The 23,864-nt window shown below is 44.2% G+C and overlaps 1 long non-coding RNA gene across 1 annotated transcript in view; it reads right to left on the minus strand.

The window, feature by feature from the left end:
- Positions 1-399: 399 nt before the first annotated feature.
- Positions 400-23,864, minus strand: part of LOC112547841 (uncharacterized) — an 88,327-nt gene continuing 64,862 nt past the window's right edge. The window contains exon 4 of the long non-coding RNA XR_003091646.3: positions 400-609. This is a non-coding gene — a long non-coding RNA (uncharacterized LOC112547841). The remainder of the gene's footprint in view (positions 610-23,864) is intronic.

A 23,864-nucleotide genomic window follows, 5' to 3' on the forward strand; every position in this document is an offset into this window, starting at 1 on the left:
AGGAAACCAGCAAGGAGGCGAGGTGAGCAAAGCCTGGCGAGGGCTTGGGGGAAGGAAGTGACCCAGGGTATGGCTGAGTGGATGCCCGAGGGTTGGTGTATTTAGGGATAACGCCCCACCAACCGGAACGGGGAAGGATCCCTGTCCTTAGGGCCCTGGGTCAGGACCTGGAGAGTGGGTGGGCCTAGGTCCCCCTTCCTCCCCGGGGTCAGAGTTGCTATGCTGTGTGCAGAAAGCGACTCTTGAACTGGATGTAAGAAACCGTGGGGATGAAACAGGTGTCGTGGGAGCGTGATTGAGGGTAACCTGGTCACCTAGGAATGAGCACGCTGGGGTGCAGAGTGCCACAGACATTAAAAAAGAACACTTTTAACTCAAATTCATGACTTAAGATCAGTATCATTTCATGTTTTATTTACAGTACAGAACTATGACAGACATCCTTTCAGAGACCCAGCAAATGTAAATATTTCAGAGCAATAATTCTTGATATAGTATCCCTCCATCCACAAAAACTTTACAGCAAGGAATGTTCCTGTGGTATAGGTACCAGTTCTTCCAGGAGTATATACTTCAGCCCAGTCCTTAAGGAGACACTCTTTGGTGACCCTAGGTAACACAGAATGAATATGTCTGTTTATTAACTGGAGACCAATGGAGGTCTGTATGTTCATTACAACTAGGTCAGACAGTGATACAATATTGAGGAAGGGACCCCTGTGATGACAGCCTTTTATCTTAAGCTGATTTCTAACTTTCGTTATAGAAAAATCTTCAAGGAGAGGAAATATGACTGTAAATATATACATCATGTATTGAAAGCAGAGACAATGACTAATGTGACATTCATGAAAAAAGATGCTTTCCAAACAATTTAAAATTTAATAAAAGGGCAATGCGAAGCCTTTGTGTGGGAAAGATTTGTTGGTTTAGGTCTGCATGTTTGAGCTTTAGGCTTTAGACTCTAGCACTGCTGCCTACTGTTTTGAAGTAGCCCTTTCACACATAAAGAGCTACTTCAAAACAGTAGGCAGCAGTGCTAGAGTCTAAAGCCTAAAGCCCAAACATGCAGACCTAAACAACAGTTATATAGAAGCAAACCGCAGCTAGAAACTGTTAACTGGTTGGAAAAGTCACATGGCGGTTTCCTTTTCAAACAATGGCTTTGCATTTTAAAAATTTACATAAAGTTATGTTATCTGAATAATAATCAGCTGACTTTCTAAATGCATAAGTACTGATTCTAAAAATAAACAGGGATTCCTTCCCTCACTAGCACACACTAACCTGGAATTCTTTGAAATGTTTTCCCTAACAGTGCTTCAGTTTAGGTTTGCATCTTTGAACGCAAACTTTAGGTAGCGATCCTCATTTGGTCCACACATACACTCTAGCTATCTCCATAACTTGTACCAAGAATATGTATGTATCAGGGCTAGGCAAGATGCAGTCTCAGGCCAGATCCAGCCCACCTAACACTTGGATCCTGCCCATGGACAGCATATGGCTGCTTTCTGTTTATAGCCTGCTACCTGTGCCACTGAATTTCCAGGCAGTGGCTCAGGCAGCCAGATCCTTTTTAAATGGCTCACAGCTCCCATTCACAACACTACCCCGGCAGAGACCATAGCCTTGAGACCTTTAAATAGTTTTAACAACCCTGGGCAGCTGACAGAGAACGTGGTAGCAGCAGGGCCTGGAGTCGTGAGCCCTTTGCTGTGTTTTTAATTCAAAGCCTCTAACCCCAGACAACTATGGGGGAAGGCTAGCCCCCAGGCCTCACAATTTCTGTCCCAGACTCCTCCCCCTCTGGGATGGAGCCAGCCTGTGATTACCTATCCAAATTAATTAAGTGCCCCCCTTAAGAGAATTATTGCCCACCCTGGTATATAGGGCAGTTCAGGATGAACTGCCTTCAGTTCCTTCTCTCACACAAAAGTTTATGATCTGTTAGAGTGGACTATGACCCAAGGAGGAGGTTGAACATTAGTCACCTTGTAGCAAGAAAGAATACAGCTAGAAACCCTACTGTAGAGTCTTTTGTGAGATAAGGGCCCTCTAACTCTGCCCACAAATCACAGTCTGGGAGAGACTCTGAAGGGTTTAATAATCCTTTCCAAGTAAGTGGCCCACACTTTTCTGATATTTATGGTGTGAAGAGTAGCTTCTTCTCTAGCTTGAGGTATAAACCAGAAGTTGAATTGCCTGGCTTTTTGTGAAAGTCCAAAGGTACCTTGAGTAAAAAAGCAGGAATGTGACCAAGACACTATATATTTATGAAAGATGGTGTGAGGAAGATCAGTCATTAAAACATCATACTCATAAATTCTTTGAGTAAACAGCCACTAATGTTATGTCTACACAGCAGGCAGTTATTTGGAAATAATGTCAAAATACTGTCAAGCTGGAGGACTTCTTACTCTGACTCCTGTAACCCTCATCGTATGAGAAGTAAGGGAAGTCAGAGGAAGAGTGCTCTATTTTGAAAAAAAGTGTTGTGTAGACATACCCAATTTTGAAATAAGCTATTTCGAAATAAGCTACACAATTGATGTAGCTCAAATTTGCATAGTTTATTTTGAGTTAAGCCCTGCTGTGTAGTCGCACCCCTAAAGTCCTGGTGATTATGAAGCCAAGATGAGGATCTGATGGGCTATGCACCAGTTTAATAGCTCTACTGAGTCTGCAAAAAGGGGGGGAAGGCACTTGCTACTCCCATGCAATTTATATTGGATATGTTGTCTACCAATCATATCTTGATGTATTGGCCTTTGATCACAGGAAGCAAATGTTTGCTGGTGTATCTGATTGCTCTGAGTACCAGTAGGTTAATGTGGAGAATGGATTCTTGAATGGTCCATTGTCCTAGAATAATATGATTTGGAAGATGAGCTCTTCACCCAATGAGAGCTGCATCTGTAACTATAGTTGAAGTAGGGGTGTTGAAGAATGAATGGGACTAACATTCATACACTGCATGGCTCCTTCCACCAATTAGGAGTGTCTAGAACTCCTGAGAAATCAAAAATAATATGCCAATACAGTGCTTGTTGGAAGTGTAAACAGTCTGCACCCCAGGATGTACACAACCAAGGTGTAAGGTGGTATGCAACATTACCTAGAGGTTGCAAAACACATTTTTGGTTGTTTTCTGGGAGTTTATTTGAACCTGAGAAATGAGGTTCAATGAGTCTGCCCACTGATAAGCAAGCCCTGCATGTCTGGGTATTTGAGGTGGCTCCCAAAATTCTATAGGTTGAATTGGCATCAGAGTGGACTTTTCTCTGTCAAACGGAAAGGGCTACGTCTAGACTGGCATGATTTTCCGCAAATGCTTTTAACGGAAAAATTTTCCATTAAAAGCATTTGCGGAAAAGAGCATCTACATTGGCACGGACACTTTTCCGCAAAAGCACTTTTTGCGGAAAAGTGTCCGTGCCAATCTAGACGCACTTTTGCGCAAAAAAGCCCCGATCGCCATTTTAGCCATCGGGGCTTTTTTGCACAAAACAGTACTGTGCTGTCTACACTGGCCCTCTTGCGCAAATGATTTGCGCAAGAGGGCTTTTGCCCGAACGGAAGCAGCAGAGTATTTCCGCAAGAAGCACTGATTTCTTACAGTAGGAAGTCAGTGTTCTTGTGGAAATTCAAGTGGCCAGTGTAGACAGCTGGCAAGTTTTTCCACAAAAGCAGCTGAGTTTGCGGAAAAACTTGCCAGTCTAGACACAGCCAAGCTGTAGCACACAAAATAAAGCTAAGGACTTCTTGCAGGTTAAGGGTGTAAGAAAATGCTATGAGAAGCCAGTCTTTGATGCAGGTGAAGACCACTATACACATTTGTAAGGACTCTGGAGATGATAGACAGACTGGGGCAATCAGTATTGAACATGCTGCTGACCAAAGATTAAGCATGGAAACATCTTGTGGGTTGATTGCATCACAATATGAAAATATAGGTCAAGAAGCTAAGATCTAACCCCTTGGATCTAGAGAAAGTATTATAGTTTAGTGAGTCACCATCCTGAACTTTTGCATTTTGAGGAAAGTACTTAACATCCTGAGATCTAAGATAGACCTCCATCTATTCTTCTTTTTGGGAACCAGAAAGTACTCAGAATAGAACCTCCCCCTCCACACACACACACACACACCCTCCATATTGAGTAGGTACAGGTTCTATGGTTCCTGTGTGAAGGAGAGATAAAACTTCGTGTTTCAGAAGATGTTCATGTGTCCCTGAAAAGGTATGGAGAAGGGAGGTTGCAGGTGGGATGGAGTAGCCCAATATTACAACCTCAAAAAACACATGTGTTTGAAATGATCTATTCCCAGGATCGTTGAAAACAGGAGAGATGGTCCCCAAAGACTCCATGTACTGACCAATGCCACCTCCCAGTGGCTAGTGGGGAACCCCCATCCACTGACAACTCTGGATTCCAGCTCAGGAACTCTTAGTTGGCAGCCATCATTTACATAATCTCTACCCTCACTGTTCGTTCCCTGGGTTTTTTCAACTCTGCCTTCCTTGGGCATTCTTTGCAACTCCTCCAGGTGAACCCTTCCCACAGGGATAGGATACCTAAGCTTTTACTCCTCCACTGGGCTTTCTCCTACCCACCTCTCTGCCCAGAGGGAATGACTGCAGAGTCTCTCCCTGCAGCCCACTTCTGTTCTCATTCTTTTATAGAGGCCCAACCTGCTCCTCCTCAGCTGAGCTTCATCTTTCATTATGCTTTTACTGATCTCTCCTCCACGTGCCACATTCAGAGTTAACTGACCTACTTCAACCTACTCTGCCCCATCTGGGCACCCCATTAAAGCTCTGTTAGCCTTAAAGTTGTCTCCCACAATTCTATCCCAAGTGGGCTGCAGAGGAAATTGACAGAGCACTCTTGTTTCTCTCTTCTGCTACATAAAGGGAGAGCCTGGTCCTGGATCTGATGAAAACCACATAGAACACTCCATCACAAGTTTTTATCTTCATTCTTTCTAGACCTACTCCTAAATCCAATACAGATTCAATACTTAGACTGGCCATACATGACCCCTAAATAAAGAAGACAGCTAGAATGGCCATCGCTAGCAGGAGTAGACTCCCCGAAAATTATGTAGTTGTGATGGATAAAAGGAGTGCTGGCCAATACCCAGTGACTGAAGGGTTAAACTCAGGTAGCTAGCAAAGGTATTGGCAGGGAGCCAGGGAGCCTCGTTCCACAAGGCATACAGATAGTTCGGAATGGCTTGCTAGTTCGAACAATCTAACCCGTGCCGCGTGTAGCCGGGCGGCACTGGGTTCGAACAAGCCGGCATTTAAAAATGGCGCCGGCCGGCTTATGCAAATGAAGGCTGGGAAATTCAAATCCCGGTCTTCATTTGCAACTGCGGTATGTCTACATTACCACCCTAGTTCGAACTAGGGTGGTAGTGTAGACATACCCTAAGAGTTGTTCCCAGAGATTTTCTCGGTGTTTCAATTTGTTTTACACCTAGCAACCAAGTATGCTTTATCAACTATAACTTTCGTTTTGTTAATAAAAATCACCTTTTTAGGGCAATGATTTGATTCTTGTGTCCTGGAAAGTAACGTGTGAGTGTGTGTGTATGTGTGTGCGTGCGCGTGCGCGTGCGTGTGCGCATGCGTGCAAGTGCACATGCCTACCTAAGACTGAGCAGTCAGCTACCAGAGACTGCAGCTTGTTTTTCAAGCTCTCTTGGGGTATGTCTACACTACAAAGTTAATTCGAACTAATGGATGTTAGTTCGAATTAACTTTGATAGGCGCTACACTAGCGCTCCGCTAGTTCAAACTTAATTCGAACTAGCGGAGCGCTTAGTTCGAACTAGGTAAACCTCATTCTACGAGGACTAAGCCTAGTTCGAACTTACTAGTTCGAATTAAGGGGTGTGTAGCCCCTTAATTCGAACTAGTGGGAGGCTAGCCCTCCGCAGCTTTCCCTGGTGGCCACTCTGGCCAACACCAGGGAAACTCTATTGCCCCCCTCCCGGCCCCGGACCTCTTAAAGGGGCACGGGCTAGCTACGGTGCCCGTGCCAGGTGCAAGCCTGCCAGCACCCAGCTAGCAGACCCTGCACCTGGCACGGCTCGAACCAGCCACCCGATGCCCCCCAGCCCTCCCCCTCTTCCTGGGACCAGGCTGGCGGCTCCCGGGAGCTTGCCTGGGACCGCAAGAGGCGGGCACCCGCCTGGTCTAGTGTGGACATCGTGGACCTTGTCCATGACCTCCGCACTAGGCACAGAAAAGTGGCCGTCTAGGGCAGGAGAGCTGCCAGCCTGGCCACCCAGGAGCAGGTGTGCATGAAAATCAAGGTGGTCCACTGAGACCCCCGACCCTGAGCCCTGAGCTTACAATGGCCGTACTGGGTCAGACCAAAGGTCCATCTAGCCCAGTAGCCTGTCTGCCAACAGCGGCCAACCCTAGGAACCCTGGAGGGGATGGACCGAAGACAGTGACCAAGCCATTTGTCTCGTGCCATCCCTCTCCAGCCTTCCACAAACTTTGGGCAGGGACACCACTCCTACCCCCTGGCTAATACCACTCCCTGGACCCAACCTCCATCATTTTATCTCACTTCTCTTTAAACTCGGTTCTGGTTCTAGCCTTCACAGCCTCCTGCAGCAAGGAGTTTCACAGGCTGACTCTTTGCTTTGTGAAGAACAACTTTCTGTTACTAGTTTGAAGCCTGCTACCCATTCCTTTCTTTTGGTGTCCTCTAGTCCTTCTATTATGGGAACTAAAGAAGAACTTTTCTTGATGCACCCTCTCCACCCAACTCGTGCTTTTATAGACCTCTATCTTATCCCCCCTCAGTCTCCTCTTTTCTAAACTGAAAAGTCCCAATCTCTTCATATGGGACCTGTTCCAAACCCCTGATCATTGTAGTTGCCCTCCCCTTTCCCAGCCTCTCTCTTCCCCTCTTCCACCTCCTTTTCCCAGTCTCCCCAAGTTTTGTTCAATAAAGAGAGATTCTATTTTTGATCACACGTTTTCTTTATTTTGTACATCAAGAAGGGGGGCTAGGGAATGGTAAGTGGAAGGAGGTGAGGGAGGAATGGGGTACGAGCCCCTGATGGGGAGGACTGGGCTGGCTCTGCAGGCTTCTGGGGGTGGAAGCTCTCCTGCAGCCCCCCAATTGCTCCCTCTCCCCAGATGGCAGCCTGCGGCAAGTGCAGCCGGTCTGATGGCCGAGTGCTGTGATGTGCCCAGTGTGGGCACTCAAGGCACTCCAAGCCAGGACTGCTTTGCAAGCGGGGCACCCCTGAGAACTGTCTGTCCCGAGTGGGGGTCGGGTCCCTTTAAGCACAGCCCTCGGCTAGCCTGAGGCAGCAGCTCCACGCTCTAAGTCCTCCTCTGATGCCCTGCTGGCACTGCTTCCAGCCATCCTTAACCCCAGTTCAGGGTCCACTTAATGTGGATATGCTAGTTCGAAGTAGCAAAACGCTAATTTGAATTAGTTTTTTAGTCTGGATCCATTCGAATTAGCGCTGTAGTGTAGACATACCCTTGGCGCAAAAGAGCTGGGGAGTACCTCTGGGGAAGGAATTCAAGTGTTCCCTCCTGTTTGTTTTCAGGGTTAAATCACTTGATGATGGCAGCTTTTTTTTTCCTCAGAGACGGTGCATCTGTGACTCTAGGGAGCTTTTGTAAGCAGAGCCTATAAAGGCAAAGTATTTAAGGCCCTCATCTTCTGCACTCAGAGGAATAGCCCTGACAGTAGTATTAAATCCAGGGCATTTGGGCCTATCCAAGAAGAGAGAAAAATGAACTTCAGGAACTGGCATGGGGAAAAGGGGAAAGATGACCCTCCCAAACTATGTTCAATCTGAGAAACTATCAAAACTGCTCTCTAAAGATAAAGAAATGTTCCACAAGCTAACAAAACTAAGAAGTGGGCATCGCAAGTTGCTCTGTCTCAGTCTGTCTATGCTATAATCACATGATGTGATTTTTTTCCCCCGCTGGTTCACATACACATACACAAGCTAGTGCTTAGCAGCCTACAGCAAATATACACAGCATTGCACCTGGAGTCGCATGAATAGTGCAGCAGTACAGGCACATCTTAGCTGTGCCAGTGTCAGGTGGATATGCACTCAGGCCCAGCTAACTACCCATGCTACGCTGCTATTTATACTTGCACTAACTCCGTGAAAAAGTCACACCCCTAAGTCAGGCTGTAGACATAACCTCAGGCTGAGGCAGTTTAGAAGGAGCAGAGTGTGATTCATCCAACACTAACTAGGACACAAAGATAGGTAGTGTGCCACGTCTCCTCTTCTTTTTGAACAGACATTACCAAAAGTCTCCAATCAATGACAGATGAGGGCACATGTACATGTGAAGTGGACACGAGTCCACTTAGGGACACTATTTAAGGAATCTTTCTCCCGATAATGGATTTTGAGTACTCCAGCCCATGCTGTTATCAGGATCATAAGGGACTATCTGTGTAGTAGAATATGCATTGGCAATCTAGGGAGAATACTTACTACACTTGAAACATGAGCATAAAAAGGGCATTTTCTTTAAGGCCTATGAGGAATTGTGCCTTTGTAAAGGTATAATACCTCCCATCATCTCCAGGGGGGAAGTGTGCCCACCCCAGGTTCTTCTGTGCATTGGCTTCTTTCAACAGACACAATTGAACTCTTAAATATTTAGCTATAGGTATAAGCAAAGCTATAAAAGAAATTGGTTTGGGACACAATTATAGCTCTAAAAGACTGAAAAACCACATCTGGCAAACCAGTGTGAGAGCCCAGGGAGCATTTTATTTAAAACAGAACTTTCCAAAGGGTGGGGGTCTACATGGTGTCGAGGGGTCTTAAATGTGTCTGAAATTTCCTGTTATGTGTGGGGCTCATAGTCTCTCTCCCAGACTGCTCTTACTTTCCGATAAAACAAATGAATCTCTAAATACCAATATATTGTATAAACGTTGGCAGTTTTCAGGCTGGCTTTCATCCCAAACATAACAGACAAATGCCAGTGCCAGTGAGGTCATGCACTTTTTCCAAACAAGCCAAGAGGTGTTTGTTCACTGCAGTTCAAGCCTCTAGCAAGTATCTAGCTACAGTGCTTGGAAAAAAACACATTTTCTAACATTTTATTTCTCCCAAAACTTCAAACAATAGCCAAAGTGAACTTTGTAAATGAAGAAGGCAATCAGTCAAGGCTTGAGACTTGAAATACGTGACAGTATGTTAACGGATTTCTCTTCTCTGTAGAACTGGCTAATTTTCATGTGTTTTATTTATTCACATTGCAGTTATCCCATTTACAGCTATTCATGCATTTTAGAAGATGAGCTGAGCTTGATGATTTCCATTTAGATACTGGGAGATATTTGTGTAAATAAGCAATGAGCAATTTGGCATAGTGGGTATGTTCTGCTTAGGAAAGCACACATATTAAAAGAGATGCAGGGTGTATATATTAGATGAATTGGCTAAGTTGTTTGACAAAGCCCATGCAATGCCTATATGAACTTCTCCGATCAGTGCTGTCACTCACTACCTTGAGCAATAAAACTCAATGAATTCATCCCCAAATGTATTTTAAATGGATGCTTCTCGGCTTGTGATCTGCTGCTTTACTAAACTGAAAAACATACATTCATTCCAAATAGATGCCCATGTGTGCCCAGAGGTGCAGAGCCACTGTAGTAGTTTGTTGACAGAAATAATTGAAAAAGTTGCACTAGAATTGTGTGTGCTTATTTTCTATTGATTTTGTAAGGCAAAAGAAGAAGAGGGAGATATTTGCAAGATTCATGAAAAACAGCCAGCAGTCTGAAAATAAGCTTTTCCTTGCTGCAGTATTATTGTCATTTTTCAAACAGACATTTGTCTATATCGTTCCAGGTCAAAAATAAAAGGCTGACCAAAACATTCAATATACAGTATATTAACAAAATCAGGACCTCATCAGCAAAATGTGAGTCAAATAAAACTCCCCACTACAGTCAGTCGTTGAAGACAGATGATCTATCATCATCATCAAGCTCACCTGCCAGTAGTGGGCAGATCACATTCTATCAACATGAATATAGGAGAAAAATGTTCTCTTAGAACACAGAGAAAGCACTTTATGGCCTGAGTCAATGATGCCATGGGAAAATCTCCAGGAGAGGGAGAAATCTATATAGAGACTCTCTCTCATCCATACACCCTTTTGATGGGACAAACTACATGAAGAAATCTCCAAGAAACAAGTCACAGGCAAAGTCCAAAAATCTAACTTTCCATGGAATTGGAAACCCTGCATTTATGCAACAGTTATTGATCCCAGCATTTCCTAGCAGCATGACTCCACTACAGGGAATTTTCTGGCCACATCTTCCCCAATGTGTTTGTATGAAGGCAGCAGCAGAGAGGACACAAACAGAGATAAGAGACCTGAGGAAAAGATAACTCTGCCCAGCTGGGAATCTCCAAAGAGATAGAAGAGAAAGATATGTGCATCCATCTGCCTTCTTCTCAACTCATCCCTTCCAGTCTCTGCCCTGTCTACAATGTGGCCTCTGGATCTATAGTGTTCTGAATAGGGTCTGGGAAAGTAGAGTTGCCAGGTGTCTGCTGATTTTTGGTTGATTGGTTGGTTGATTAGTTTTTTTAACCAGAAATTTTGATTGAAAAGGGAACCTGGCATGGTCCAGTCAGCAGTGCTTATGCACAGTAACCAGCCTCTGCCATCATGGGGCAGAATGTGCAACAGCTGTGACTTGAGCCTGGAGGAGCTGCTTTCTGCTGAGCTGCTCCAGATTTTCCAGAAAAGAGATAGAGAATGTGTGTGCCTGTGTGAATCCTTGCTCCAATTTCCCAACCCCAGTCCCTTGCTTCAGGGACCAACCCCACCCCTCCATGAACTGATTAGGCAGGCTCTGTGTCAGCTCCTTCCAGCCCAGCTCTTCAGACAGCAGGTGAATCCTGGGCCAGGAGGAGTGAGCAATGGGGAAGAGGAGCAAGCAGAGTGTGGGGCCTGGGAAAGAATCAAGATGGGAACGGGGGAGACTCCAGGGTGTCCAGTTTTCAGCAGTTAGAATGTTGGCAACCCTGGAAGAAAAAGTGAGGATGTTTTGGAGAGAGCCAACTCCTTACACCGTTTGGGGGCAAATAAGAAGTATATTAATCTTGGGGGGGGGTCATTAAAAAACAAAGCAGAGAATGAGAAAGGAATAACACTTCAATGAAACAAACTGAAGAGCTATTGTCATGAACTGCTGCAGATAGCAATGCAGCATTCCCAACCCCTACTTTCAGGGCACATTTCTCAATTCCCACATTCACCACACTGTCTCATATGAAAGAGTATGAAAGACTGATTGGGAGACAAACATCTCTCTACAGGAAAAGCCACATGCTGAGTGTCTGGGAGACAATCTGAGCAGATGGGAAGGGGAGGAGGTGAAATCCCTTTGAAAGAAAAAGTGTGAACTTGTAACCTTCTCCATCATAAAGTTAAAAACAGACTATTTAAGATTAGACTGCTATTCAAGTTTATAGTCAAATATATTTTACTTCATAACTCTGTCACGAAATGCAACTGAATAATCTTTCATTCACTACAAGTTGCATCTCCATAAACCAAGGACTTTCTGGTCTGGCAACATCCATGGTCAGGGATGATCACAGATGTTTCTGGCCAAGAGAACCAAGGGGCAGGAGGGCCAGTAGCTGGGGGCCCAACAGAGCTGGAAACCCAGAGAGCTTATGGTAGTGGGGCCAGGACCGGAGCAGCTTGATCAGCAGTGGGACCAAGGCCACAGCAGCCTGATCAGTGCAACCCAGCAGAGGCAGCCTAGCCAGCACCACTACAACTTGCCAGGGGTTAGGTGCCACCCAGCAGTGGGGTTGGGGCCGTAGGTCTCTTGGACAGCATGGAGCTGGGACCACAACAACCTGACAGGGACAGCCTGGCCAAGGCCAAGGCAGCCCAGCAGTAGAGCCGGGGCCACCGCGGCCCTAGCAGCAGCAGGGCTGGAGCCATGTGCTGCTCAGAAGCGGGGTCAGGGCCACAGCAGCCCATATAGCAGCATGGCCAGAGTGAGACCAGGGCTGGGGACTGCCAGATGTCAACCCTGTTAGGGTGGAATGAGCTGGTGGCAGCGAGGGGTGGAGAGCTAAGGGGCAATGACAAGGGCTTCTCCTGGCCTGGGAAATTCTCTTTTGAGACCGGTCAGGTCCTGAGGGTGCTGGACCAGGGAAGTCCAACCTGTACTGTTACTTATTGAGCTGAACTTCAGTTGTTCCAGTGAATGAGATTGAGTCATATTTAAAACTTGTAATATAATTTCTAACCTTTCTTTTCTTGTATTAACATAAAAGGAAATGGTCCAGAAGAGCCAAAAAGTCTGGGAATGTCTTTTGCAAGGACGTGCCATTCTTTAAAACATATGTTGCTGAGATTCTTCAGTTTTGGGTCACGTGGGTTACATTTTGCCTTTCTGAATTAATAGTTAATTAGCTCAGTAAAAAACTTGCAAAATCTCTTGGCAATTTCCTAAAAACTTTAGTGACTAATAATGAATGCTGATCTTGACCAGGTCCCTTGATATCTCATGATTCATTAAAAGTAACAACAGAGAAGTAAAAATGCGTAGTTTTGGACAGCAAAAAAAAAAGTATATAAATGTGAGTTTGATTAAATTTATTGGAAGTGATGACTTGTAACTAGGAAGTCTGGCATACTAATGATAAGATGTGTCACTGACCTTACTGTTTTTAAATTGGAGGTTAGATCAGCATAACTACATAGGTCAGAGATAGGGATTTTTCACACCGGTAAGTGTCGTAGCTATGTTGACCTAAGTTTTAAGTGTGGACTAGATCTAAGGGCTATCATATAATGCTTCTCATCTCACAACTGCTTCCTGATGAATTACTGTGAGATAAGTGAAAGAAGCAAAAAGAGTATTCTGGTTAGAAAAGAGAAAGCTGACAAATAAAATCCTTGATAAATATAAAAAAGAGAAAGAATATACAGGAAAATACATTGGGGGAAAAGTTTTATTGCCTATAGGCCCTTCAAATTTGTGTGCATTTTTAAATTATAATTTCTTTAAAAAACTTGAATCTTTTAAAGTAGCAAACACTAATACATTGGAACAAAAGACAGGACTATGCAGCACTTTAAAGACTAACAAGATGACAGTTCAGAGGTTTCTTTCAATTCTTGTGCCAGAAGAATACCCAGAAACCATCTACTTCAAGACAGACCAAAGGAAACCAACAATAGAACACCACTTGTCATCACCTATAGCCCCCAACTTAAACCCGTCCAACACATTATCAATAAACTACAACCTATACTAGAATAGGATACTACACTCCGAGAGGCTCTGGGAGACAGACCCATAGTCTCCTATAGACAACCCCCTAACCTCAGGATGATTCTTACCAACAACCACAGGACATACCACACTAATACCAACCCTGGAACTTTCCCTTGCAACAAACCCCGGTGCCAGCTTTGTCCACATATTTACTCTGCTGACACCATCATTGGACCTAACCATTTCAGTTATAAGATCAAGAGCACATATTCCTGCTCATCCAGAAATATAATTTATGCTATCATGTGCCGACAGTGTCCATCTGCTATGTACATTGGACAAACGTCTCAGACACTTCACCAAAGAATCAATACACACAAAACTGATATTAGACCATTTCACAAAGAAAAAACAGTTTTTTGCCATTTCTGCCAGAAAGGGCATTGTTTCAATGACTTGACTACCTGCATCCTGCTTCAAAGACATTTTAAATACAAGACTTGAAAGAGAAACCTCTGAACTGTCATTCATGCTTAAATTTGACACTTTATGACTGGGCCTTAACAAAGATGCTAATTATCTCAACCATTACAAAGATAGCTTCCCCAATTATCACCTCTAATATCATTAGCTCACAAACATTAACCTTTCCTCCAACCCTCCTCTGTTCTGAAATCTGATTTATCGTTTTTATATGCGTTCACTTTTTTTGATTGTATCCCTTCGGTATATATGGTCATGCCAATTTTCTTCCACACTTTGATCTGAGGAAGTGGGTCTGGCCCACGAAAGCTCATCACCTAATAAACCATCTTGTTAGTCTTTAAAGTGCTGCATAGTCCTGTCTTTTGTTTCAGCTAGATCAGATTAACACGGCTACATCTCTATTACTAATACACTGGGGCTTTGTCTGCACTGCCAGCTTTTGTCACACTTCATTTGCATAATCTATTTGAGCTGTTTTTGCACAAAAGCAAGTAGTGTGGATGTTTCCTTTTTGCCCAAAACTCCCTTTTTACGCAAGAACCTTATACCTCTCTGGGAAAGTCATAGATTATACAAATGAAGCATGACAAAATGCTAATCAGCACTTCATTTGCATACTCTCTGCCAGCAAAAGCTGGCAGTGTAGACATAGCTTAGGATTTTTCTTTGCTATCAAGTAATCATACATGGGAGTTAAAAAGGACAAGAACAAAAATAAAAAGTTCTGAAATCAAGTCCTTAATTTAGAATGAGTCAAAGCTAAACTTGTTTCCCAAAGCAAAGAAAATCAAGTAAAACACAGCCAGCTAGCATTGTGTAGATTCACATACTACTGTCATCAGTGAAGCAAATTCAGTAGTGAGGCAGCTGCCCCAAATCTGCCCAGACAGGATTAAAGTAGGATGGAGGGAGCTTGCACAGAGCCCTGGCCAACAAGAAAGGGGCTTGTAAGAAGCCAATGAAAGAGCAGCTTGCTGGGGAAGCCCTATAAATAAGAGCAGGGAAGAGGGAAGTTGAGGCTTGACCAGGGAAGGTGGAGCACAGGCTTCAGGCCACCTCTGCAAAGTCCACCTCCCAGACTGTGTAGTAGGGGGCTAAGGAACCTCCCAATAAGGCTCCGCTGCTCAGGCATCCACCATCTGCCCTGATTGCCTTGACAGCCACACTTTTGGCTGTTTGCTAAGATGACTTCAGGGTTTCCTACTTAACAGAGCTCTCAGTGTTTGTGTGCACTACGCAGTTTTCTTGCATCAGAAACACTGCTCCATACTAAGTTTAACACTGATTTCAGCTCTGCAACATGTGACAAGACTCTTGACTGAGTCTGACTTAGCTCTGCTAATTTACCATGGAGAGAGAGAGGGTCAAATGGTGCCTGGGGCCCTGAGGCAGAGCCCACACCACCAGGTACAAATACCTGCCACCAACCTCTCAACTCAGTGGGCTTTGGAAGCCATTCTGCTGCTTAGAAACTGGTGTTTAGCTGAGGATGAGTCAAAAGTGATAATTTGGACACGAAATCCCATCATGCTGAGCACCTAGGCAGGATGGGTTTACCCATGCAAACAAGGTCAGCTCCTAATGTTCTCTTCCACGACTCAGCACTAGACGTCAGTGGAGAGCTCATTCAGAATTTGCTTACATCAGCAAGTGTGTTCTTGGAAACGAGAAGATGGCTGAGAAATCCCATGTGCCAGCCTGATCTCTCAGAACTGAGGAAATAGAGAAGCTGTATCCCACTTTATTTTACTATAAAACTCTGGCTTTGGACCATAATATCAGATTGAACACCATGAATTTGAAAATTAAAAAAAAATACACCATAATAGAGGCCCAAATTAAATGTATACCCCACATTAAAAAACATAGCAAGAGACCTAAAAAAGAGTTACAGTGGCTTAACCACCATGTAAAAGAAGCAGTGAGGGACAAAAAGGCATCTTTTAAGAAGTGGAAGTCCAATCCTAGGGCGATAAATAGAAAGGAACTTAAACACTGTCAAATCAAGTGTAAAAATGTAATAAGAAAAGCAAAAAAAGATTTTGAGGAACAGCTAGCCAAAAACTCAAAAAGAAATAGCAAAATATTTTGTAAGTACATCAGAAGCAGGAAGCCTGCTAAAAAACCTGTGGGTCCCATAGACGATCGAGATATAAAAGGAGCAATCAAGGACGATAAAGCCGTTGCAGAAAAACCAAATGATTTCTTTGCTTCAGTCTTCACGGCTGAGGACGTTAGGAAGATTCCCAAATCTGCACCGTCCTTTGTGGGTGATGAATATGAGGAACTGTCCCGGATTGAAGTGTCATTAGAGGAAGTTTTGGAACAAATAGAAAAACTTAATATTAACAAATCTCCGGGACCGGATGGCATTCATCCAAGGGTTCTGAAAGAACTCAAATGGGAAATTGCTGAACTATTATCTGTGGTTTGTAACCTATCCTTTAAATCAGCTTCCGTACCTAATGACTGGAAGGTAGCTAACGTGACACCAATATTTAATAAGGGCTCTAGAGGTGATCCTGGCAATTACAGACCCGTAATTCTAACTTCAGTACCGGGCAAATTAGTCGAAACAATAGTATAGAATAAAATTGTGAGGTACGTAGAAGAACATAATTTGTTTGACAAAAGTCAGCATGGCTTCTGTAAAGGGAAATCCTGTCTTACTAATCTATTAGAGTTCTTTGAAGGGGTTAACAAACATGCAGACAAGTGGGATCCAGTAGATACAGTATACTTAGATTTTCAGAAAGCCTTTGACAAGGTCCCTCACCAACGGCTCTTGTGTAAATTACATGGCCATGGGATAAGAGGGAAGGTCCTTTTATGGACTGAGAACTGGTTAAAAGACATGAAACAAAGGGTAGGAATAAATGGTAAATTTTCAGAAAGGAGAAGGGTAACTAGAGGTGTCCCCAAGGGTCAGTCCTGGGACCAATCCTTTTCAACTTATTCATAAATGATCTGGAGAAAGGGGTAAGCAGTGAGGTGGTAAAGTTTGTGGATGATACCAAACTGTTTAGGATAGTCAAGACAGAAGCAGACTGTGAAGGACTCCAAAAAGATCTCACCAAACTGAGTGATTGGGCAACAAAATAGCAAATGAAATTTAATGTGGATAAGTGTAAAGTAATGCATATTGGGAAAAATAACCCCAACTATAGTTACAGTACGATGGGGGCTAATTTGGCAATGACAAATCAGGAAAGAGATCTCAGGGTTATCGTGGATAGTTCTCTGAAAACTTCCACACAGTGTGCAGCGGTGGTCAAAAAGGCAAATAGGATGCCAGGAATTATTAAGAAAGGGATAGAAAATAAGACACAGAATATCTTACTGCCCCTGTATAAAACTATGGTACGCCCACATCTTGAATACTGTGTACAGATGTGGTCTCCTCACCTCAAAAAAGATATTTTGGCCTCGGAAAGGGTTCAGAAAAGGGAAACTGAAATGATTAGGGGTTTGGAACAGGTCCCATATGAAGAGAGGTTAAAACAACTGGGACTTTTCAGTTTAGAAAAGAAGAGACTTAGGTGGGATACGATAGAGGTATATAAAATCATGAGTGGTGTAGAAAGGGCGAATAAAGAAAAGTTATTTATTAGTTCCCATAATAGAAGAACTAGAGGACACCAAATGAAATTAATGGGTAGCAGGTTTAAAACTAATACAGGCAGTCCCCGGGTTACGTCAGTCCGAATTAAGTCAGACCCCTAGTTACAAACCGGGGGGGGCCTGCTAGTGCGGGGTGCTTTCCCCACTGTCACCACCTCCGGCAGCGCGGGGGGCACTTCCCCGCAGCAGGCCAGGGAGACACGGAGCTAGCGCCCCCCCCAGCAGACCAGGAAGCCTGGAGCGGCTTTTCTCGCCGCGGAGTACGCGGGCGGCGGGACCACTGAGACGCGCCGCAGTCCCACCGCCCGCATCCTCCGCGGCAAGAAGAGACGCTCCGCGTCTCCCTGGTCTGCTGGGGGGGGGGTGCAACTAGTGCGCATCCCCCCCCCCAGCAGACCAGGCTTTTCTCACCGACGCTTGGGGTAGAGCAGCTGGGGGGCTGCCAGGTTGGTCCCACAGCGCCAAGATGCGGCGCTACTGGACCAACCCAGCAGCACCCCAGCTGCTCTGCCCCAGGTGTCCCCAAGTCAGCCGCTGCTGAAACTGATCAGCGGCTGATTCCAGGAAGCCCGGGGCACAGCAGCTCTGCCTCGGCTTCCTGTAGTCAGCCGCTGGTCAGTTTCAGCAGCGGCTGACTTGGGAACACCTGGGGCAGAGCAGCTGGGGTGCTGCCGGGTTGGTCCAGTAGCGCCGAGAAGCAGCGCTGCGGGACCAACCCAGCAGCACCCCAGCTGCTCTGCCCCAGGCGTGTCCGATTCAGCCGCTGCTGGTCAGTTTCAACAGCGGCTGAATCTGGACGCCAGTTCCGACTTACATACAAATTCAACTTAAGGACAAACCTACGGTCCCTATCTTGTACGTAACCCAGGGACTGCCTGTAAAAGAAAGTTCTTCTTCACACAGCATGTAGTCAGCCTGTGGAACTCCTTGCCAGAGGAGGTTGTGAAGGCTAGGAATATTACAGAGTTTAAAGAAAAGTTAGATAATTTCAAGGACAGTAGGTCCATAAAAGGCTTTTAGCCAGGGGATAGAAATGGTGTCCCTGGCCTCTGTTTGTCAGAGGCTGGAAAAGGATGGCAGGAGACAAATTGCTTGATTATTGTCTTTGATCCACCCTCTCTAGGGCACCTGGTGCTGGCCATTGTCAGCAGACAGGCTACTGGGCTAGATGGACCTTTGGTCTGACCCAGTACAGCCGTTCTTATGTTCTTATGTAAAAGCCACACACATGCACATCCTTGTCAGCTTCCTTGAAGTCACATCCCCTGTCCTAGAAAATGGTGTATTGAAAACGCACTGGCTTAGAAGGTTTCTTCTCAAGTCAGACAGAGTCTATAAGCCAATGACATTATCTTTCCATTTGTATGACTTTTGCGGCAGGTATTGTCTTAATTTCCTATACTGCACAGAGAACATTAGTATTCATTTTATTTCTACCAATGATACAAGCAAATGTTAATCCACTGTGTCAGTGTCCACCAGCATCATAATTATATCTACCTTCTAGGTCACTTTTATTGGATATAAAGATATTCGAATAGAAGAGACTAGTGCATGGAATCAATCTCTGTATTGTCTTGGTGTTTATATTTGACTGATGCTCTGCTTTCCCATGGGCTTTGCCTACCAGCTGGAGGCTGTTATCCTGTCATAATGTTCTGTTCCTCACATTATCTCCTAATTACTAAAAAAGCACATGTACAGCCAATCTGGGCAGAACTATACTGTATAGCAAGAGATGAGAAAATGTGGCCATATTTTACCCAGACGTGTAAATTAATAAAATCAATATTTCTGAACAGTATAAATTATATGAATAAACATGTCATTAATACTCTATCAAAGCAAACTTGCTGCAAAATGCATCTGAAGAGCAAAGCAATGCAGAGAAGTAACATTAATAGTTCATTTTGTTCATTATTTGCAGCTCTTAATGAAATACTTGAAGGCGGTTGCACAACTCTACTTCAGAGCACAAAAAGAATTATACCACAAATGTTCAAACTAAACTTCAGAAGACTGTATTTGTATTTCACACTGTGGTCAGCCCCTATTCCATGTGGATACAGTTGGTGGTAGGTAACAAGATTACTCATGGGTTACTGCCTGCAAGCTCTATAAGAGTGCCAAGAGTGAATATGCAACATGTTCTAGGGTTAATGAAGTCTAATGTGCTGCCAATAACATGCTGTGCCATTGCCTGCAGTGTGTGAAAGGATTATATCCTGTTTTAACATACCATTTTATCCATGCAAGAAAATAGAAAGCCATCCAAATCACAGAATTAGTATGCAATTCACTAAATATAAACCTAAACTGGTTTCTACTGCTGTAAAAAACAAGTTTGCCTAGAATTGTAGCTCTTCTTTGAAAACTAACTATGTCAAAATTGCAGTATGGGGGTGTCTTATGCCTATGGCATATGCATGATTTCCAGCTTAAATCTGCTGAAATGTACAAGTAACGAAATGTTTGGGGGGTTTTAAATGCCAATCACACAAACTCATCCTTGAAACTGAAAGACAAGCTGCATTCTTTACGTCGCCATCAACAAAGATTGTACAACCAGAAGTTAGTTAATAGTTCTGTTCACTTTGCGTGAGTCAGAGTCGGACTGCTCTTTGTCTAAAGCCTATATTTCAAGCTTAAATAGCAAAAATCTGGAATGACTTTTCCCTGCTACATCTAACAGACCAATCAGTCTGTGGGACACAGGAATATTTCTGCCCTTTTTAAAACATAGGAACTGTGATAACAGACTTCGAGCCAGACCAAATCCATCCAATGTGTTTAAGACAAATAATTAGCCAATACTAAGGATAACTTAGCAGTTTCCTCCTGAAAAAGTAAAGCAGAGAGAACATATCCTAGAGCTTCTGTCCTACCCGACCCCCCCATCACTGTGCTTAAGTAAATGACAGAACTTCACTGTACTTTACTGAACGCCAGAGTATTAAATCAAAAAGAGGATTTGTCATGGTATCACCTATAGTAGAATGGGGGGGGAGAATGGTTGAGTCCAAAAACCTGGCCAAAATGTGTTATCCTGGTTTTGTCATTAATATAGTGTTCCTTAGCTGAAGGCCAAGGCCCCCTATCTTCCAAAATGTGGAAGAATTTTTATCTGAAACTGCTGCTTCAAAATCCTTTCATAAGGATCTAAGAGATTTTTTGTTTTTATTATATAATAAACCCTTCTATCTTCTGGCAGCTAACATCTTCTGAAGTGAATTAGAAAAGGGATTGCATTTTACCCTATTAACCATATACAGTAGAGCAGACCTTAACTTCACACAGTCTCCATCAAATCAAAAGTGCTCATCTTTGAAAGCATTTGGGGGATAATATTAAAAACCAAAATCCATTATTTAGACACCAGTGGTTGTAAGGATTTTACCACCACTCATAGGATTCACAAATTTGAGAGGATTTCTCAGGCTTAATAATGATCTCCTTCTGAAATCAGACATCAGAATCCTTCGATCTCTTAAAATCTAGTATAGAATAAGGTTTTTTCATGACTGTTATCTAGTCTATATATGAAGACACCTCAGAGCTTAACTGTCTTCTCAAATTCCAAATTCTAGAAACTAAATACCAATAAGAAAATTCAACTTCCCATGCACATTTCAAAAGAATAAAGATGTCTTCTAAACTTCAGAGTTAGATGACAAATAAACAATAACATCCAATAACAACTGATTTGAAATGGTTATATGTAACCGTCTGTCTGAATATAATCCCTTTGTGAAATTAAAAATCCTAGCATAGGGTATGTCTACACTACAAAGTTAATTCGAACTTACAAAAGTTAGTCCGAATTAACTTTGATAGGCGCTACACAGGCAAACCGCTTAATTCGAACTAGGTAAACCTCATTCTACAAGGACTAACACTTTCCCTGGTGGCCACTCTGGGCACCACCAGGGAAACTCTGATGCCCCCCTCCCGGCCCTGGAGTTTTTAAAGGGGCACGGGCTGGCTACGGTGCCCATGCCAGGTGCAAGCCTGCCAGCACCCAGCCAGCAGACCCTGCACCTGGCACGGCACGAGCCAGCCACCCGCTGCCACCCAGCCCTCCGCCTCTTCCCAGGACCAGGCTGGCGACTCCCAGGAGCCTGCCTGGGGCTGCAAGAGGCGGGCGCCCACCTGGTCTAGTGCGGATATCGTGGACCTCATCCACGACCTCCACACTAGGCACAGGAAAGTGGCCGTCTAGGGCAGGATAGCTGCCAGACTGGCCATCCAGGAGCAGGTGTGCATGAAAATCAAGGTGGTCCAGTGAGACCCCCGACCCTGAGCTTAGAACGGCCATACTGGGTCAGACCAAAGGTCCATCTAGCCCAGTAGCCTGTCTGCCGACAGCGGCCAACACCAGCTACCCCGGAGGGGATGGACCGAAGACAATGACCAAGCCATTTGTCTTGTGCCATCCATCTCCAGCCTTCCAAAACAGAAGCCAGGGACACCATTTCTATCCCCTGGCTAATAGCACTCCATGGACCCAGCCTCCATGAATTTATCTAACTTTTCTTTAAATTCTGTTCTAGTTCCAGCCTTCACAGCCTCCTGCAGCAAGGAGTTCCACAGGTTAACTATTTGCTTTGTGAAGAAGAACTTTCTGTTATTAGTTTGAAGCCTGCTACCCATTCATTTCATTTGGTGTCCTCTAGTCCTTCTATTATGGGAACTAATGAAGAACTTTTCTTTATGCACCCTCTCCACACCACTCATGCTTTTATAGACCTTTATCATATGCCCCCTCAGTCTCCTCTTTTCTAAGCTGAGAAGTCCCAGTCTCTTTAGCCTCTCTTCATATGGGACCTGTTCCAACCCCCTGAATATTCCTATCTTCAGTCTGAGTCAAATTATCTATAACTTTAAGTTTTCCTTAGCTGTAAGGAGCATCTAGCTTGACACTTACTATTTGCTAACTCCTCCAGGTTTCAACAAAGATAAAACCAATGGGAATTAAAAGGAGATGGTTCATTATCCATGAAGTCTGACAAAATAGGTTCCTGGATATTGCTCCTGCTATTCGTAAGTTTTAAATCTGTAAAAGATCCTTATCTATAAAATACATAGCCAAAAGATATTCTGGAGGCTTTCTTCCCTGTGCCTTCAAATTAGGGCAGGATAATCAGAACTGATGTGTGCCAAATCTGTGGTGCTGAGTCAGGGAGTTTGTGTCTAGGAGAAGTCATTTAGACTGCAGTAGATGAGGATTAATATGATGAACTGAGGCAGCATAAGCAATCTCAAGGGTAATACTTACACACCTTAGGACCTCCCACAACTGAGCGAAGGGTAAATAGTGCTCTCAACCTTCATACTGGGCCATCTCACTATTCCTAAAAGGCAAAAATGGCTCCTTCCCAGCTCACTAAACAGCAATTAAAACATCCACAGCTGGCCCAGCTCAACTGAGGTGGGGTCAGGCTACAGAGCTATAACAATGTTGTGTAGTCATTTGAGCTCAAGTTGGAGCTCCAGATCTAGGACCCTGTAAAGGGACAGGGTCCCAGAGCCTGGCCTGCTGCTTGAACTGAAATGTGTACACAGGAGTTTCTAGCTTCCCAGTCCAAACCCCATGAAGCCACGTTAGCTGACACAGGCCAACCTCAGCCTAACTACTTAGCTGGTTGGTCCCCAGCCTGTAACAATGCTTGGGATTCTTCCGTCCCAAGTGCAGGACTCTGCATATGTCCTTGTTGAACCTCATCAGATTTCTTGTGGCCCAATCCGCCAATTTGTCTAAGTCACTCTGGACCCTTTCTCTGCCCTCAAGCATATCTACCTCTCCCCCTAGCTTAGTGTCATCTGCAAACTTGCTGAGGGTGCAATCCATCTCCTCATCTAGGTCATTAATAAAGATATTGAATAAAACCGGTCCTAGAACCGAACCTAGGGGCACTCTGTTAGAAACTGACCACAATCCTGACACCGAGTAGGTGATAACTACCCGCTGGGCCCGGCCTTCTAGCCAGCTTTCTATCCATCTTACCGACCAGGTCCATTTATCCAATCCATAGTCCCTTAACTTGCTGGCAAGAATATCGTGAGAGACCGTATCAAAAGCCTTGCTAAAGTCAAGGTATATCACATTCACTGACTTTCCCACCTCCACAGAGCAAGTTACCTCATCATAGAAGTGAATCAGATTGGTCAGGCACAACTTGCCCTTTGTGAACCCATGCTGATTATTCCTGATCACTTTCCTCTCTTCCAAGCACCTCAAAATAGATTCCTTAAGGATCCCTTCTATGATTTTTCCAGGAACCGAGGTAAGACTGACTGGCCTATAGTTCTGTGGATCATCCTTCTTCCCTTTTTTGAAGATGGGCACTACATTTGCCTTTTTCCAGTCATCTGGGATCTCTCCCGATCTCCACGACTTTTCAAAGATAATGGCCAAAGGCTCCTCAAGGACATTTGCTAACTCCTTCGGATGCATTAATTCCGGAC

The sequence above is a fragment of the Pelodiscus sinensis genome, chromosome 7, assembly GCF_052426305.1.
Source record: "Pelodiscus sinensis isolate ZL-2025 chromosome 7, ASM5242630v1, whole genome shotgun sequence".
NCBI lineage: Eukaryota > Metazoa > Chordata > Testudines > Trionychidae > Pelodiscus > Pelodiscus sinensis.